Source organism: Lonchura striata, chromosome 3 (assembly GCF_050655825.1).
Source record: "Lonchura striata isolate lonStrDom1 chromosome 3, ASM5065582v1, whole genome shotgun sequence".
NCBI classification, from domain to species: domain Eukaryota; kingdom Metazoa; phylum Chordata; class Aves; order Passeriformes; family Estrildidae; genus Lonchura; species Lonchura striata.
Window position 1 is genome coordinate 59,648,104 of NC_140705.1, and position 17,920 is coordinate 59,666,023.

General features: G+C 41.7%; 1 long non-coding RNA gene across 2 annotated transcripts in view; it reads right to left on the minus strand.

Annotated features, from left to right (window-relative positions):
* Positions 1–17,920, minus strand: part of LOC146767916 (uncharacterized) — a 149,667-nt gene that overhangs the window by 78,700 nt on the left and 53,047 nt on the right. The window lies entirely within an intron of this gene.

Below are 17,920 nucleotides of genomic sequence, written 5' to 3' on the forward strand. Positions count from 1 at the left end.
ATTCACCAACACATTAAATACAAGCGATTTCTTTCTTTACCTTGACATTTGCCAGAGGGCCAAATCAGAAAATGATGCAACACCACTTAACTGCCTGCTCCACCTTCCCCCCAACAAACAACCAGAAAGCTACTGACCGCTCTAACACTAAAATGCTATTTCTTTAATCTTATCAACCATCACCTCTTCCGAGCAGTGAGGACAGTAACAGATTGGTATTAGCAATCTCAGCCCTTCTCAGACAGTTGGAGTCTTGCATATCTTAACTGATGTGCCTAATTAGATACAGCAGTGATTCAGCCTTCAGCTGGTTCCGTGGTGCTGCTTCCAGGGTGCATCAGCGTGTTCTGCATCACCCGGTGACTGAGGTGTTTACTCCTCATCACAATCGCTGTTATCTGTCAGAAGCAATACCACACTGCTTTCCAAAGAACACCACTCCTTCCCTTATTTATATGGAAGTACTTTCACAAGAAGGAGCAAGTTATCTTTGACTGAATGTTATTTCAGTGGAAGATAATAGCCTGGAAATCTTGGTGTCTTCCAGCCCTGGACAGAAAAGTCTGCTGAGCTTTCCGGGGGTTAAACAGAGGAGCACTTTGGCACATTATTCAGACTCCAGGCCTGCTCACTCTGCTTAGTGACGTGGAAAGCTCTATCTCATGGGTTGCAGGCTTATGAATTCTTACTTGTCATTAAGTGGATGACATATTTTTTCTCTTTTTTCTTTTCTTTTTTTTTTTTTAATTTAATTTAATTTTATCTTATTTTAGGTGGAATGACTTTCAGTGTCTAGCAATGTGAACTAGAGATGAACTGCTGCTCTGGAGGGGAAAGGTCTGCATGTCATTAACCTCATCAACCTCTGTTGATTTAACAGAAAATGTAACCAAAGAAACATATCCTAAAGAATGGGGAAAAAAAATCAGTGTTTTTTCAGGCTTTATCCTTAGTAGATTAGAACATCAAGAATATACTTCAACAAACTTCAAAAGTGTGAAAGCCGTGGTGAAAAACACATTGTATTTGCAGATTTAAAATTACAACACTCCATAGCTAAAAATCTAGGTGCCTCAGTCTGGGGAAATTTTTTACCAATCTGGGGCAAAAAGCAGACCTCTGCTAAAATAAGAAGATGGCACCTACTTATGTATGCCAAGGATATTACTCCTTAATATCAAAGCCTATTATCACTTCTACTTACTTGCCAATTGTTACGTTTAGTGCTCTGTTTTCCATTGCAATAGTAGACCCTTAAGGGAAGCTAGAAAAATCCAGCTCTTTATCAGTGATGTTTTCAACTCTAATAGGAGAAGTACAAGGCCCTGAACTCAGCTCTTTGTGAATAAAAAGGCTTTTAATTCATCTTTAAGGAAACAATTAGAGATCATCCAGAGCATATAAATTAATCTGATTTTTCTTTTCCTCTATCAAGGCTTTTATATATCTCTTTTCTTTTTCTTCCAGGTTGGCTTCTATTTTCTCTCAGGTGCAACTGAAGTTTCCTAAGGCAAGGAATGGAAAAAGAATCACCAACATCTGGAATTATCTACGCTTCTGCCAAATAAAACTAACACGTCTGAAAAGGGCTGTTTCTCAGAATAAAAAGGGAAGTGATGACTAATAAGGAAATGCAATTTACCAAAAATATCTCATTTTGCTTTTTCTTAAATATATCAGTCTTGTAAGTCTCCTTGACCACCTAAATGTCCTACTTGGATCATGCAAGAGTAAGACTTGTTCAGAAAGAACAAATATTTGGCAGTTTTGTTTGGAGGTGAATGCAAGACTAGAGATCATTTTATAGTGACTTATAAACCATAGATTTGACATCTGAGTAAACATCCCTCAACTCCATTTTCATCAATGGAAACAGGCAAAGTAGGATTCATCACACTTTTAAGCAGACATCTAAAATAGTCAGCTGAACTGCGCCTTAAAAGCAGCAGTTGCTCTCCTTTGACTAAAAAGAGAACTCAGGACAACTAGCTCATCCATGATATCTATACTGTAGATCACTAATGTTGGAAAATATGAGGGTCACCCCCCAAAACTGTCTTGCAGAACCATCCCCCCTTGCATTCCTCCTTATCTTAGCTTCTCCTTGCTGTAACTGGCACCCTCCTGAAAAGAATAGGACCATCATCCAAGACAAGACCATCATTCAAAGGCTTTTGTCTTCTTTCTTAAGAACTTTTCTTAGAGGTCCTTAATGAAGAGGTGATAAGAGCATAAGCATTTATCTGTTACTTAGGTATATTCAGCTTAACTTTCTTGTCCCTGCTTCTAAGCCCTTACTCACAATCCTCCTTCCCATCCTGTTTCTTTTTGCCCCAACTTAAATATTATTCTCTAGGAGCCCTCCTTATTCAAGTCTCTCAAAAAAATCATCCCTACCCACTTGGCTCTATTAATCCTGACCTAATGTGCTAACAGCTCTGCCAAACAATTGCTGGAACCAACCTAGTCTGCACCTTCCTTAAACAGCAGTTATGGGATCTTGTCATGTACAAATTGTTCTGTCCAGAATTTCACTTACAAGCTAACCATGAGTACCCAGATGAGACACCTATGGTAGGTCTGTAGTCAAGGAAACAACAGTCCCCTCCAGAGGAGCACTCAGATCTTGTGCAGTTTTAAATCCTCATGAAGATATTAATTTCTTTCCAGTAGTTAAATGGAAGGAGGCCAGAGTGGAAATATTCCTTATTTTACGTTTTCCATGAAGAGCCAAAAGATCGGTAGGGTCACCCTGAGCTTGTATATTTTCTTTTTATAGAAATACATCTTAACATTTCTTTCAATACTTGGAAATAATAAATACAAACAACTACAGAGGCACTGAACTTTTAGTTGCCTCAGGGCATTCTATCTGCTCTGAAGCCTATTCTCACCTTAAGTTTAGTATTCTTCAGCTGCTACTGAGGTTAAAAGGAATGCTGCATCTGGCAAAATAAGGCCTGTTGACATTACTGATAGACCTCACTGATCAACAATGCGAAGAAAGAAAAAAAAATGCAGCCATGGAAGGAAAAGGGAAATAAAACCAGGCTTTATACCTTTACTAAAAGCCTCTAATATCCTCTCTCTATTACTACAAAAGCCAAGGGATGTTGCAAATTTGGATACACTGGAGAGCAATCTTCTTCTCTTTGACGTCGCTGATGAAACAACAGGTCTCTCCTCTCTTCATGTTCAATAAAAACAGGAAAGGGACTCAACCCAGCATGAAACTGGGAGCAGTGCCTGAGCAGCCCCTCTCCTGCTAACAGCAGGGGGATGGGTGCTAAAAGCAGGGAAGGACATCCCCAAAGGTACAAGGGGTTCAAAGTGAGGTGGAAGGTCTTGGGGAGCAAGCCAAGGTCACCTTTTGGCAGCACAGCCCCAGTGAGGGACTGGGAGAGCACATGCAGGATCTGCCCCATCCCATATCAAGTATTCTAGTCAGAAGAAAGACAAACCTGAAAATCTTCCCCTTCAATTTTTTTATAATTTGAGGAATGCATGAGGAAATCACATGAGCCATTCAGCCTAACTCACATAAACTTAGAGAAACATGTGGCTTGAATTTTACAGCCTTTTCTTATCATTAGTATTTTTCCTTTAAATCTCAGATTTTGTTGGGCTCATAGAACAACAGCAAGGGCTGTCCTGCAGCTAATTTCAGGCCTGACGATTCCCTGTGACTGCAAACAATCTGCAGTTTACTGGATAAAGTGTCTTCTTTGTATTTTGAAAATAGTCAGCACAAATCCAATTAAAAATGTTTCTTTTCTTTCAAATGTTATATTGTTCTGAGTGTTTCTTTGTAAGCAGGGAACCCTGGATTACATTCCTCTCCAGGGGATCCTAAATGTTTATACAAATCACAGTAGGCAGCATTACAACACTTCCAACTTTTGCCACATGCACTTTGTCTAAACTCGAACTCGGTCAGAAATCCGTCACATTGCAAACTGTAAAAAAGAGAAATTAAAGGAAACTGTCTTATTTTTGTTCCTTTTGAGGATGTAATTCTATTAACAGTCTGTATGTCTTTTCCCCATCAATTTGATTATGGATTAATTAATTCTTAGCAGTTTTCTAAAGCCCAGCAAAATATCATCTGACCCAAAACATTTCACAGCAGGGAAAAAAGACAAATTAGATAAAGAGAAAATCCATCCTTTGGGGAAAAAATGGTGTTTAGAAGAACAGGCAAGGGTAGAAAAAAGACCAGCTCCCCCTTTTCCTCAGGAAACCCATGCTCATTACATTTCACTCCTTTCCATTTCTGCACATCATGGCCCAGATTAAGTTTAACTACAAATTGGTGATGCAGTATTCAAGGGCTTCTTATTTTATGCCTTTTCTTGAGGATATCAGCATCAAAGTGGTTGAGATACAGTCACGGCCATGATTTTGCCATTGGTGTTGTTCCACAGTCATGGATCTCTTTTCAAACAGGCACACAAAGCCTGAACGTGCTTGGAGGTGCAACCCAATGATTTAGTTTTTGTCTCATGCTGAGGCAATATGGTAAGAAATAATGGGGTCTACATTACAAATGCCCAGACCCTGACAAAGGTTACATTTATTGTTGTCCTGGTTAATTTCGGGAAGGGCTGGATTTCACACCCTTTTCTGTGAGCTTGTGTGTTGCTCCTTCCAGGCAGGTTGTGACTGCCATCTGCTTACATTTATGTTTTTATAGGGCCTTTTATCACAGGGCTCCCAAAGCACTTTACACACTTACACCTTGATTCTCTGTTGTAACAGGAGGTGAGTTTAAATTAAAATAATGTGCAGGTCGTAATCTTGGAATTGGGCTTTAGAGCCTCCTTTTTCACCTCTCAAGTGGGGCTATTACAAAGCAGGTACAAATAGCCAGAGCCAGGCATTTCAAGCCACAGTATGAAAATCAGAATATTTCTGCAAATGGAGAAAACAGAAAGACAGAAAAAAGGAAGCTATGCTTCACATTGATCACTGATAAATCTCACAATGTAAAAGAGAAGCGCATCTATGCCTTTGATAACTGTGCAGATGGATAAGACTCCACTTGCCACGAAGAAAAGGAAGCACAACTCAAAAAAGCACTTATCTCCTTGCCCTTATATACAATTATTGGTGGATGACTACTGCATGTCAGGAAAGCCCAAAGAAAGGAGAAGTCTTCTTTCAGCAAAAGAGTTGCCCCACTTCAGGGCGGGGGAGCTAATGTTCTCAGCTGTTGCAGAAGGTCACGATGGCAGGCCAGGAAAGGCACAAGATGTGACATGTCCCTCCTGTACACACAGTGACATTGCTGTGCTGACCACCTGGGGAAGGGGACAGAAGCCGAAGCAGTGTAGGAAGCTGAATGCAGAAAGCGCGGGAGCAGAGAACAGGAGTTCATTTTTGGAAGTGCTTCCACAGGGTTAGCAAGTTAATTAGTTGCACAGCATGGCCCCAACCACCATGCCATGAAGCTTTCTTTATTAAATTTGCTTATTTTTGGACCCTCTGTTGCTAATTCAACTGCCATTGGCCAGGCCAGTCAAAGAGAGAATGCTGCTCCTCCAGGCACAGGTAGACACCCACAGCCAACACTTGCATCTGAGCCAGCCACCTCAGGCTTCTTCACTGATAATGCAGAGAGGTTTCCCTTGGGGAAACACTTCCTCTCTTCCTGGAACTCATGGAGAAAATAGGACCAATTATTTGTACCCAACAAGTGTTTGTTTCATTCCCCCCTGAAGTCAGGAGAAAGGACATTTCTCAGGCCCTCCACCCTGTGGAATAGGCCAGTGAATCTGCTCTTGCAGAGCACTTTAAAATTTAAAAAAAAATCAACACAAACACAAAAAAAAAATGAAAATAACAACTGTGAAAACTAAAGGTGGTTACCTCAACTCCGTCTTCAAGACATACAACCCTACATACCCTAGCTCACCACTAGGAAGGATAAGTTACTAGTTTACACAGTGGCATACTAACTTGACTTCTCAGATCAAAGCACCTGATCCAGAGGGAAATACTGAGAAGGTAAAAAAAGACATGAGAATAGGAGGTGAGCAGGCATGGAGTAAAGAACCAGGAGAGGTAGGGAGAGCAGTAGAAAAAAGTATCAGAGACTGAAAGAAATAAGCAGAAGCTGCAGCATTATAGACCTGCTTCATCCCTTCTCTTTCCTCTCCAGGTCTTTTCCCCATCCACCCTGACCCTCACTTCTCTTCTATGGCTCACCCTGTATATCTATTGCAGCTGAACTCATTCCTTCACCTGCACAGAGTCATTGCCACCCACAAAAATTCGTCCAAACATCAGCCTGCGGTGCATTCTGGAGTAAAGGGGGACCTGAAATAGTTCCTGCTGACACCCTGCTCTTGCAAATAAATAACTCAGCACTCACTGGAGCTGGGACTGCAGTCCAAGTCCTCTGGCAGTTTTATGAAACTCTAGCTGTTTCTCGCCTCTGCTTTTCAAAAAGCACATGAAATGAAATGGCTTGTTCCGGGGCAAATGACACAATGGTGCTAAACGGCATGATTTGTTTGTTTGTTTCATCCCAGGAGGGGAGGAGGAGGGAAGGAATGTATATTTGATCTAATCCAAACCAATTTTTTTGTTGCTGTTGTTTCTGCTAAACTCAAAAAAAAAAAAAAAAAAAAAAAAAATCAGTGGTTTGAACTGCCCTGCACAAAAGAAGTTTGTGGGAAAAGGAAATACTAGACTCCATTTTTTCTCCCAAGACTCATTTGACCCTCTGACACCTCAGCCTGGGAGGAACTCACTTACGAAACCCAGTGTTCAGAAATAAATTTTAAAAACAGCCCAAGCTGCCCCACATTCAGGAGAAAAGCTGTTTATTTACTCTGCATTCTCTTGCACTGCCTGTATGCTTGTGTCAGAGCATGCTCTGAATTGCCCACTGACCTACATTCCCTGGGACACGAAGCTGTGCCTCCCTGCTCCAGGGCTCGGCAGCGCCCCTTGCCCTGGCCCTGCACTCCCTCTCCAGCATTGCACCAGCTCTTCCAGCAACTCTGCATAAGTGGATAATGTCTCAGGCCACCGAAGCATGCTTTTAAATGGATAGGCAGCCAAGTGTATATTAATTAAACTTAAAAGTTCTATTTATTGCCAAACACAGGGGGATTACATAGACAACAAGTGGTGGAAAGTACTCCAAAATGTTCTCACCCCTTTAATTACTATGCTATAGTTAGCCCAGTGAGCTGATGTATAATCAGCGCTGCAGTACGCACTGTTTACAGCAAACACTCTGGAGAAACACACACTTACTTCATGGCCTCTCTGAGCAGCTGCCACGTTTGGAGGGGCAGGAGGGACACAGAAGGCACCAAAGGGCCCTTTTCTTTATCTCTTCCCCTCAGGGCTGCTCTTTTCCAGAACCCTGCTGTGCTCCCTCATCCTGGGGGGGTTTTGCCACCAGCCTGTGACCCAGTCCATCACACCAAATCTCCCACAGTGCCCGATGTGTGCCTCTCCCAGAGCTGCCATCATGGAATTTAATTACCATTGCACCACACTTTGCTGCTGGCCGGTTTTAGATCTTTGCTGCTGGCCAATTCTTATGCCCTCATGTTTTGTGTGCTTACAACTCATGCCTTTCACAGGTGAGCTGAGCAGCCAAGTGAGGAAACCGGGTAGATTTGGACCCCCAAGAGGCCGATTCTGTTCCCCTAAGTCTGTCACGGGGACCAGCCACTTGAATTCAGAGAGAGCAGTGCTAGATCCAGCAATGAGATGCTACTCAGTTCCTCTAAGGGCAGCTTGCAATCCCTCACCAAAAAGGTATCCTCTTTATAAAACTGAAGATGAAAAAAATCAGCAAAATACGGTAAAAAATGAATAGGCCAGTTTGAAAAAGTCTTAATCTCACTCACATGTACCACCACACAGAGTTAATAGCAATGACCTCTGTGCTCCTCTGTTCCCCCATCTCCCAGCAGTGCCTCACAAGCTGTACCATATTGCTGTCTGCTACTCAACTTGGCTGCCTTCAGCACTGGAAGCTCATTTTCCTTCCCTGAATCCTCAAATCTTCAGCTCATTTCCAGGTGTTTTCATTGAAATAGAATTAAAAAGAATACACATGCACCCATTAGCAAGCCAGCAAAAACCTTTCATCCTCTTGCATTTTCACAACTGATTGCAATCGCAACAGCAACATGCATTTTTCACATGACCCTGGGTCTGTGCTTCAAAAGTCATATCTTCTCCCAAATGTACACATTTCCCCATCCAGACAACATGAACAACATGAGGAATAGGTAAATAAAGTCATGGTAAGCATGGGAAACATCTGAGTAAATCACATTATGGCATCACGTCTGCCACTACTACCACCCTTCTTACAAGCAGTCTGAGGCACCTTATACATTTAGCACCTCCACACTCATATAGTTAGCAGCTCTTTGGACAGCAGTCATGTTTAACCTTCACCAAAACAGTCTGACTTCATTTTCCAGGACCTCAGAATCTCCCTCATAAGGTCCAGAAAGCTGCTCTTTCACAAGGCAGAATGAGGGAAAGGTATAAACCCTCCCCAGCTTCAAACCTTGGGCTTCTCTGTAAGATAAGGTCTCTCTGACTGGCTGAATCCTCACCTGGGGAATCACCTGCAAGCCTAGAGCTACCAGAGCAAAGAGCACTTTGGCCATAGTTTCTCATCAGCCATACCACCTGTCATGCTCTACCCCCAAAAGCTCTGATGCTCAGACTGAGACCAGGATGTCTAAGGATTTCAGGATTAATCCAGAAAGGAGGGACTCTGCAGCTTTCCCATTCCACAAACAGAATAACATCAAAGCCTTTTGAAGAGAAGCTGGTCAGAAATTTTCTGATCAGAAAATAGAAATTCATTCCTTCCCAGACTGTTGCTGCTTTCCCAAACACAACAGACATTTCAACTCTCTGGGAACCTCACTAAAGGCTTGGGAGATGAGGCTTGGGATTTGGGACACCTGTTCAGCATTCAGGGTCCCCTTCCCTGCAGAACTGTCCAGGAGCCAGGAGTCCTGGGAACTGCCAGCAAGGGTTTACTGTCAAGGCTGCATTCCACTGTCCTCTTTGTTCCACTGAACAAGTATAGACTCTGCAGAGCTGTTGGAAATTTCTTCAGTCTTTCTTTCTTTTGCTTGCTTTCATATACATCACATTTCAAAACATCATTTCATTCAAACTGACATCCAAATTTTTAGGCAACTCTCAGTTAGTGCCTATACTAACAATCTCTGGACCAAAATTTGGAAATTTATACATTTCCAAATTACTTTGAGACATATTAAAAATGTCCTAAGATGAATAGCTGGCAAACTGATCAGCAAAATGAGCAACCCCAAATTACACTGAAGTTCACGTGTACGCATGCATGTGCATGTACTGCCCCACAAACCAACAGAAAATGTTCCCTGTCATAAAACAAGCATTGCCTAAGTGGGATTAAGGTGCTGAACTATTTTGTGTCTGTATCTGGCACAGCTTTTGCTGGACAGATGACTCACATTCATTCTGCTCTTAATTGCTTTGTCTTTTGAAGACTTATTCTTATGCTGTTCGGTCTTTCTGTAATGGGTAAAAAAATTAATTTCCTGGTATATGGCAGTGTGTTTCCATATATCCCACTGCCAGGTGTTGCTGTGAACCAGACCATCCTCCTCTGAATCTTGACTGTGTTTCACAGGCTTGTTAGGACTGTGTTATGGAGGCATTTTCAAATGCCGGAAGAAAGGCAGCTTGCCCTTTCTTTAGAGAGCAGAAAACACAAGTGCTGCCCAAAGAATTGCTGTACCTGTGAATGGTGATGTATTTGCTTGTCTCAGGGTTATCTGCAATGAGAGTGGTGGTCATGGTGGATGTTATCAGCCTCAGCGTGGGAAGACACAGATTGCTCCAGAATTTCAGATATTTAGAAAGAGGTTTTGCTCCCTGGGAAGTTTGCCTGGCCACAGTATCAAAGACACCAGAGAAGTTCTTTATACCATGTGAAAGCCTTCTCCCAGGCACAGTCCTGCGACCCGCAGACCCCCAGAGCTGAGCTCAGCCCTTCAGTCCATCACTGTGGACTTACTCAGGCACATGGCCTCTAGGTCTGAAACCCTCCTGTTTCCTCAGAAATCACTGCTCCTGGTGGCATCTGGTTCCAACAAAACCCATTCCCTGACCTTTGTGTCACTTTCCACATTACTGCATCAGCAATGGCACTGCAGCCAGGTCCTTGCAGAGCCAGCCCCAGACCCTGGATGTTCCTTCTGTTCCTCAGGCCATTATAGAAGTGTCACCAGATGGACACTGAGTAGGGCAACTCACGAGTCACACGGCACCCAGTGGTGCTCCCAAAGTTCCTGTGTGAGTGATGGGCACTCTGCAATGCAAATAAATAAAATTTCTTGTGTAAATATAACACACAGTGATGCTGCCACTGATTTGCACATAAAATAGCAAACACACAGCTCGGCTTGTTTTGTAAGATTGAGGGGTGGCTTGAGATACAAGTTAAATAAGGTTTTATTTCTGGCTTCACCCCTAGGACCAATGTTCACTGATATTGATATTTAAAGTGCTTTCTTCAGCATGGCTACAATCCAGGGTGTGGGGACTGGTGGCCTTTTTTTCCTATGCTGGCTTCAAACAAGCTGTGGGTGTCTAGGTGGGTGGGTTGAGTGACATATTAGTGAGGAAGCTTCCTCCCTTTTCAGAGCTACATCGAGAAGTCAGAAAGGCATCGTTTTAGAAAGTGACAGGCAGATCAGGTTGGACTATTGCTGATGAAAAAGGGTTTAAATCCATCAAGAATCTTGAATTTGGAACTGCACTGCTACAGAGAGCAGGGTGAAGTGAACTTCACTAACCTCTATAAATATTATCTGTCGTTTAATTTCAGATTTGCTCCTCGAAAAGCCTTTCAAAATGCACGCTGCCTCCTTTCAGCTCCTGGCATCCAATCAAACTAGCTATCTAACAACAAGGAGACGAGGAAGTCTGTCCTTTGCCTCCATTTAGAAGTGAAAGATTCCCCCTTCCCTCCTGCCCACCCCCTTCCCCCCCTCCCCTGCTGACTCTGAAGGTCTTCCAATTATCTCCTTTACCTGCCGCATTAAAAAGTAAAACATATGAGTTGCCAGAGATACAGAGTCTGAGGACAAGCCACTGTGGCAAAGCCATGACATTAGAACAGATGGAAAACTTCTCGGGAACAAAATGTGCACAAAAAAATGGGTTCTGGCTTTGAAGTGTATATTCACGTTGGGTGCTTTCATGTCTTTTGAAAAGCCCTAGCTCAAATATGACCTACTTAGGCAACATTCTTATTTATGTCTCCAACTAAGGAGCAGTATATTTAGCAAATGAGAGGAAATCATCCCCCTGTCATGTTTATAGATTGGAGCAAACTTTGCTGTTTAATTCTTCAACAGATTTGTCTCCATAAAAGTGGATGTAATTTAAACACTGTTAAAAAAATCAATAAATTCCACAAACTTGGGATAAATGGAATCATAATTTCAAATATATATATATTATATATGTACAGACATACATACAGAGAAATAAAGAGAGAACATTTATTCAGTAGACTGCGGTTAAACCATATTTATTTAACTGGTTTAAGAATAATGGATAAGGCTGAGCAATGGTGGACAGCAAATCATAAGACTTTGCCATTTGAATTGATGCTAAATGCTAACTATTCTGTAAGATAATAAGGAAAATTCTTAACTCTTCATAGACTAGGTAGGCTTACCTGAACCAAAATGAGAGGAGATTAAAATGTAGTTTACAAGATTCTTAAATTCAAGAAATTGAAGTTGAAAGGCGTTTCAGAAGGACATTTAGTTCATCTCCCAAAGGCAAGATAAATAAGATCTACATTGTTCTGGACTGTAATCTGTCTAACCCCCAAGGATGGACATTTGGTAAGCTTCCAAGCAAGCTATTTCCTCTTTTTGCAATTATCACTAGTAGAAGGATCTTGCTGGCATCTAAGCCATGTCTCTCACTGAGGTTACAGCCCATTACTCCTTGTCCCAGAAGACAAAGAGTACAGATTATTTTTTTCTGCTTTTTAGTAACCTTTCAAGATTTATCATGTTCCTTCTTTCTTCTTTTGATTTGATAATCCCAGTTTGTTCAGTCTTCTCTCACGGATCATGTTCCTCATCAATCAAAAGTCTGTCACCCTATTGACTCACATCTCACCTATTACCTTCTCTAAGATGATCCACTCCAACCCCCAGCACCTGCTATTAAAGAAGTCACCTACTCTCATTGTATTAATGCTATTCAGTGTTCCTACCTCAACAGAGGAGGGTCTTACAACTGTCCATTTTGTACAGGCCACCCATCCAACTTCTCCAGGTCACTTTACATTCTGAACCCATTCTCCATCTGTCCCACAGCCCAACCCAGACTGCAAAGTAAACAAGAACCTCTGCTTTCCACCATCGCTCTGCATCACCCTCTGTCCCAGCAGAGTGTGCAGAAATGTAAGCAGATCATCAAACCCCTGCAAAACCCAGCACACATTTGCAGTGAGAGCTCCAAACCTTTCTTCTGCAACCCAACAGTTTGGTCTACCTTAAACTCTGCTTAATTCTCACACCTCGCCCTCCCAAGTCATAACATCATATTTATACTTGTCTCTTTAATACTTGTTTAGAGAACACTTACAAATCCACTGATGAAATTTAAAAACCCAAAAGACATGCTCTCCCTTAAAATGGATTAAAACAGTGTCAGCTCCCTTGAAGATAATGAATGAATACTATTCCTTAGAGCTGTTTTTATTCCTTCTGATATCCTAAATGATGTTGAATCAGAAAGGGTGAAGTAACTGAAATCCAGATATGTTCGTTTCTGCTCCATTAGGAAAAGGAAAAATCAATTTGGCAAAACATAAAAGAAGAAAATCAATAGCAAAAGAAATTTTATTTTCAGTTGAAAACTAAGAATACATTACAAACAATGGTGAGTGAAAATTATTCATTGATTTGTATAACACCTTTTACAAGCCCAAAAAGTGCTCCAAAGAATTATAGATTATTTAAACCTAAGGATCACTTACCACCAAAATGCATCTATCTCTGGAGTGGAATGCAGCTGCTACAAAATTGCAATAGCAAACAAAACACCACAGCTTTAGGGCATAAATGCTTTATCTGGAGATGCATCAAGGGAAGTTGAAAATGCAGAATGGAATTATCCAGGCTGCAATATGACCACACTGCAAGGATATAGATTTCAGTTTAAGCTTAAACTCACAGAAGATAGGCCCATCAGCCCATTAAACAAACTTTGGCTCACAAAGTCCCTAAAATGCTCTGGGGTGATGTGCCAGAGGATGGGTTTGGCCTATTCCTCCTGCTGTTTCCCTGGCCACTGCCAGCAAGTCCATGGCAGTAGGCTGCTGGCCCTTAGGTGTGAACAGTGGCAGGGCAGCCACCTCTGGTGGCCGGGCAGGTGGTGCAGGAGGCAGTCTTGTGTGTTCTCCAGCATGAATCACCACGCTCATCTGGAGGCACTCTAAATCCTCCACTTTAAGCACACATTAAGTTGTTTCAGGATGTGGGCCACATTTATATCACTGTCATTAGTAGAAAGGGCTCACACTGCATAAAATTGCACAAAGTACCTTTTGTACCTCAAGATGTACTTAGCAAGCAAGCTCCTAGGGGCAGAGAATGTTCAGTCTTCTGTTTCTCTAAAGCACCTTAATCAATTATGGCAATATAAAAATGATTTGTAGCAATCTATTAAAAATACAACTCAAATGACTTATCACTCCTGGGGTCCCGGGAATATACTGTAGGATTTGCCACTTAATTGTAAATCAAATCTAGCGGTCAGTACCTTGTGCTTTAGAGAAAGATGAAAACTATTGATACACCTCACCAATTGCAAGTGCAGCATGTCTTGGATAATACAATCTTGGGTCATCACCCAGTATGTGACTGGGGGCAAGCAGAAATGTAGAATAAAGCAGCAGACATTTCTGCTCCCTACAGTCTGTAACCAAATCAGTTCATCCACTGATCAGGAAGCTTCCATGAGCCCAAGGGTTGCTGCAGGGCAGGTGGGCAGGCACACTTAAAACACTTGCCATCAGTGCCATGGCAGTTTCTTTCTCCCTCAGTTTTCTCTGGAAAAGCTTCTTGGGAAGAAGAAAGTCCAAAATAGCAGCAAGACAGAATAAACAGCTTGCCTAAAAGGCCACAAGCTGGGCTGGAAAGAGATTCACAAAGCACCTTGCACCCACATTCCTAGGCAAACTGCATTGCACAGGATGACCCAGAGTCCTGGGGACAGCTGAAGCTATTTGTGGGGTAGAAACATAGGACCTGTTTCATGTCACCCAGTTCAACAATCCAAGTCTACCTGTTCCTGTGCTAAAACCAAGAACATGTAATAAGAAAATTTCAGATGAGAAATCTGACCCCTCTCTTCTCATTTTCAGAATAGCCAAGAGCTAATACAGAAGCCTGCAGCAGTATCAGAATCAAAATAGACATTGGGTGCATCCGAGGCATGCATCATATCTGATAAAATACTCCTAATTCTGACCATCAGCAGACAGGGATGGAAACTATTTGCACCCTGGAACTGCCTGTTTTTGATAAGGCGTGTTGATAAAACTGTTTTCATAGGAACACCCAGGCCAGGAACTGAGCTATTTGGCCAATAAACTCCTTCCTCTGCTCTTATGGACAATGATATCTGGCAGCTTTTTCATAAACTAGTAAAGCTGTACCTTGAAGACAATGTCAGAGCAGATGAGGGAAGTTAACCCATGTGTGAGTGATCACACAGCACAAGCTAGAAATCCACAACACACAGCTAATCAGAAGTGCCCTGACTAGCCAAGAATACCTTACTTAAGAAAAACATCTTTAATTTTAATGTCATATTGAATAGATAGATAAATCTGCATATGATAAATGGCAGAAGCTGTAGGAATGCTAATTTCTTCTTTGCTTTCACACTTTCTACCAATCCTCAGCTTCATCTCTTCCACTGCTCTGTCCCCCAGTTAATAAGCTTTGTTCCTGTGGTTGAGAGAACTCTTAATGTATTCCATTCTTAAGGAAGATTCAAATATAAAGGCCACTACTAGTATAGAATATGTTTTTTGCATCATAAAATCATGGATGCATTGATTCCTATGGGTCTCCCTGCCCAATTCCCTAGGGATTAGCACAACACCAGTGACAGGTGATGCTTTATCTCTACTTCAGTTTCCACAAACGATTCCTTTGTAGATACTCTAGCACCTAATATGGCTTACCCTGTAACTTGTTCACAGTAAGGTCATTCTCTCTTCTAAATAGCTGCTTTTTTTCAGAGAGCTTTGTCTCTTGAGAAAATTTTCTTTGGTTATATTTGACTAAAGCTGGCCAACCAGCTCAAAAGTCACTGAGAAGACAGCTACACACCTCACCTCACCCACAGTGCAACACAAAAGCCTCATTTTCTAAGGAAATGAGGCTAAAAAACAAACAGTGAACTCAGAATCTTCTGGTCTCTCACTGCCTGTGAATCTAACGTTCATCTTAGTTATAACTTCTTCTGACAGGAATTGCCTTTATCTGTATTTTGTAAAGCTTTGAGCATATTGCCAGCACTTTAATAGTAAAATATCATAGAGAACCATATATCTGAATATTATTATGCAGAAAATATGTGCATGTTCACACAGACAGCAGATATATAAAAATACTGAATATGTAATTTAAGGCCGTATTTGTGTTTGAATATGTAGGTCAAACACAGGGCAAAGTTTTTCCTATTACACAGAGAACCTACATGTACACTGGACCAAAAGAAAGCACATAAAAACTCCTTTAATTCTGGATGCTAAAAGGTGCAAGTTCTAACTGGCGTTTGGAAGGGTGATTTCCCCAGGGAACCCCAGGTGTTCTGGGCAAGCGCCAAGCCATTATTGCTGAGCACTGGGGTTGAGGTTCACCTCACCTAACCTCGGCCATCTGTCTCCCTGTAGAGACTTGGGTACCTCCAGAGGCTGATACCTGGGAGGATGGAATGAATCAACCTGCCTGACTCTCACCACGGACTACAGGGGCGGCCCAGACTGCTCACTCAGATAAACTGTGTATTTTTGAATAACTATGGTGAGGTGAGATGAATGCCAAACCTGGTGAATATTACCTGCAAAAACCAAGTGAGTGGGAAGATTCCACATCACAGCTGGATGAGAATAAGAAACCATAAACCCTGAATTCTCAGGGTCTACACGGAAGCAAGAAGTGGTTTATAATACCCAGAAACTTCTGCAACTGCATGAAAAGGTCTTTCATAAGAAACAAACAAATATTGCTAAGGTAACTAACATTAGCATTTTGAATATATTAATTGACAATGAAACTTTGACGTATTCCCCCTACAGGTACTGAAAAATGGTGACCATTGCTAGCAAATGGCAGAGAGAGAATTTCTACTTTGGTTCTGATTTGGATAATTTCCCTTTAGTCATCACAAAAATCATAATGAAGATGTAGAGTGGAAAAAACCAAACAAATCCATACTACCTGATCTGGACTCGGCAGCACCAGGCTCTAATTGCTCTACCTTCCCCACACTTCAGGCAGAAAGGGTAGCACACATGACCCACTGGGCAGTGGGTTTAAAAATGGCTAGTCACCCACTCATTTCTGCAGCTCAATTTGCTGGCTTGAGAGTAATTCTATTGGTTTAGAAGTTCTACGTCCCATTAGTGCTATCGACCATGAGATATTGTTAGAGGGGGATTTTGTGCTTTTTTTTCCTGCCTTCACTGGCTGGAACATAGCTTATCCCCATGTCCATTAAATATACATTTGAACAGCATTTCCACCTGCACTTTGTCACCTCAGCTTCTCAAGGGGTGTACCTCCACTTGGCTCCGAGCTCAAGGGTGCCCTTGATATCAGTCTGAGAGTGCCAACAGGCATGCTAATGCCCATTTGAAATAGCTTTTCCTTTGCCTCAGATGTTTTCATGCACTCAACAAATAAAAAGTCTCTGCTTCACTCTGTCTGCAGAGCTGTAGAACAACCTCACCTCATTCTGTCAGTGAGCTACAGTTGCTTTCAGGCACCTTCTAGACTTCGCTTTCCTTCCTGCAGTGCATTGTGTGTCCCCCCTGCTTTAGGATACAAGTTAGGAAAGGGCTCTGAGTGTATTGATCTAAGCTTACCTTCTTGGAGATGCTCACCCCACTGCTGTTAATACTGTATTTCTATGTAAAATGTCCACATTCCCTGGAAAAGTAGAAACACCCTGTAATTACGAGCTGCTTCTAAATGTGTAAGAGCAAAAATTGCAAACAGGGAACAAAAACTGAATTTTCTGCAAATAAAACTTTGGCAGTAAAGATAATTTGTTCCTCTGCTGTCAGGAAGAGGTGTCTATATGGGTCACTGAAGAGGCTCTTTACTGGGAATAAGTTAAATTCAGCATCTACCATCTTGTCCTGTGGGTGAAGCATGCTATCTCAAATACGCAATACAGCCCAAACTAGGTGTCATCTTTTTTAAACTTTCTTTTTTTGTGAATCACTTCCAAGTCTTGGGGGTAGGACATCACGACAGCCAGTTCCTCAACAAAGAACTGACATGAGAACAAAAGCTATTCCTGAAGAGCTCTCAAAATAAAAGTGAGACAGATGAGTGAGGAAAAGTTGCATGGGTGTTTCATCAAGCAAGAACATGGTCAGGAAAGAAATATCAGAAAGTATAAATTCATTAAAGATGAACTGGCTCACAGAAGTGTCAGTTCTGCAGAAATATGTTTTAGGAAAAAAAACAGGAAGGCTCCAACAATGTGAATACATCGGGTTTGGACACCCCCAGAGATAACTGTGTCAGTGTTTCATCTGAGAATTATTTTCCATTTTTAATATATTTGTATATTTTATGTTGTAGTATTGTATTGAATAGCAAAA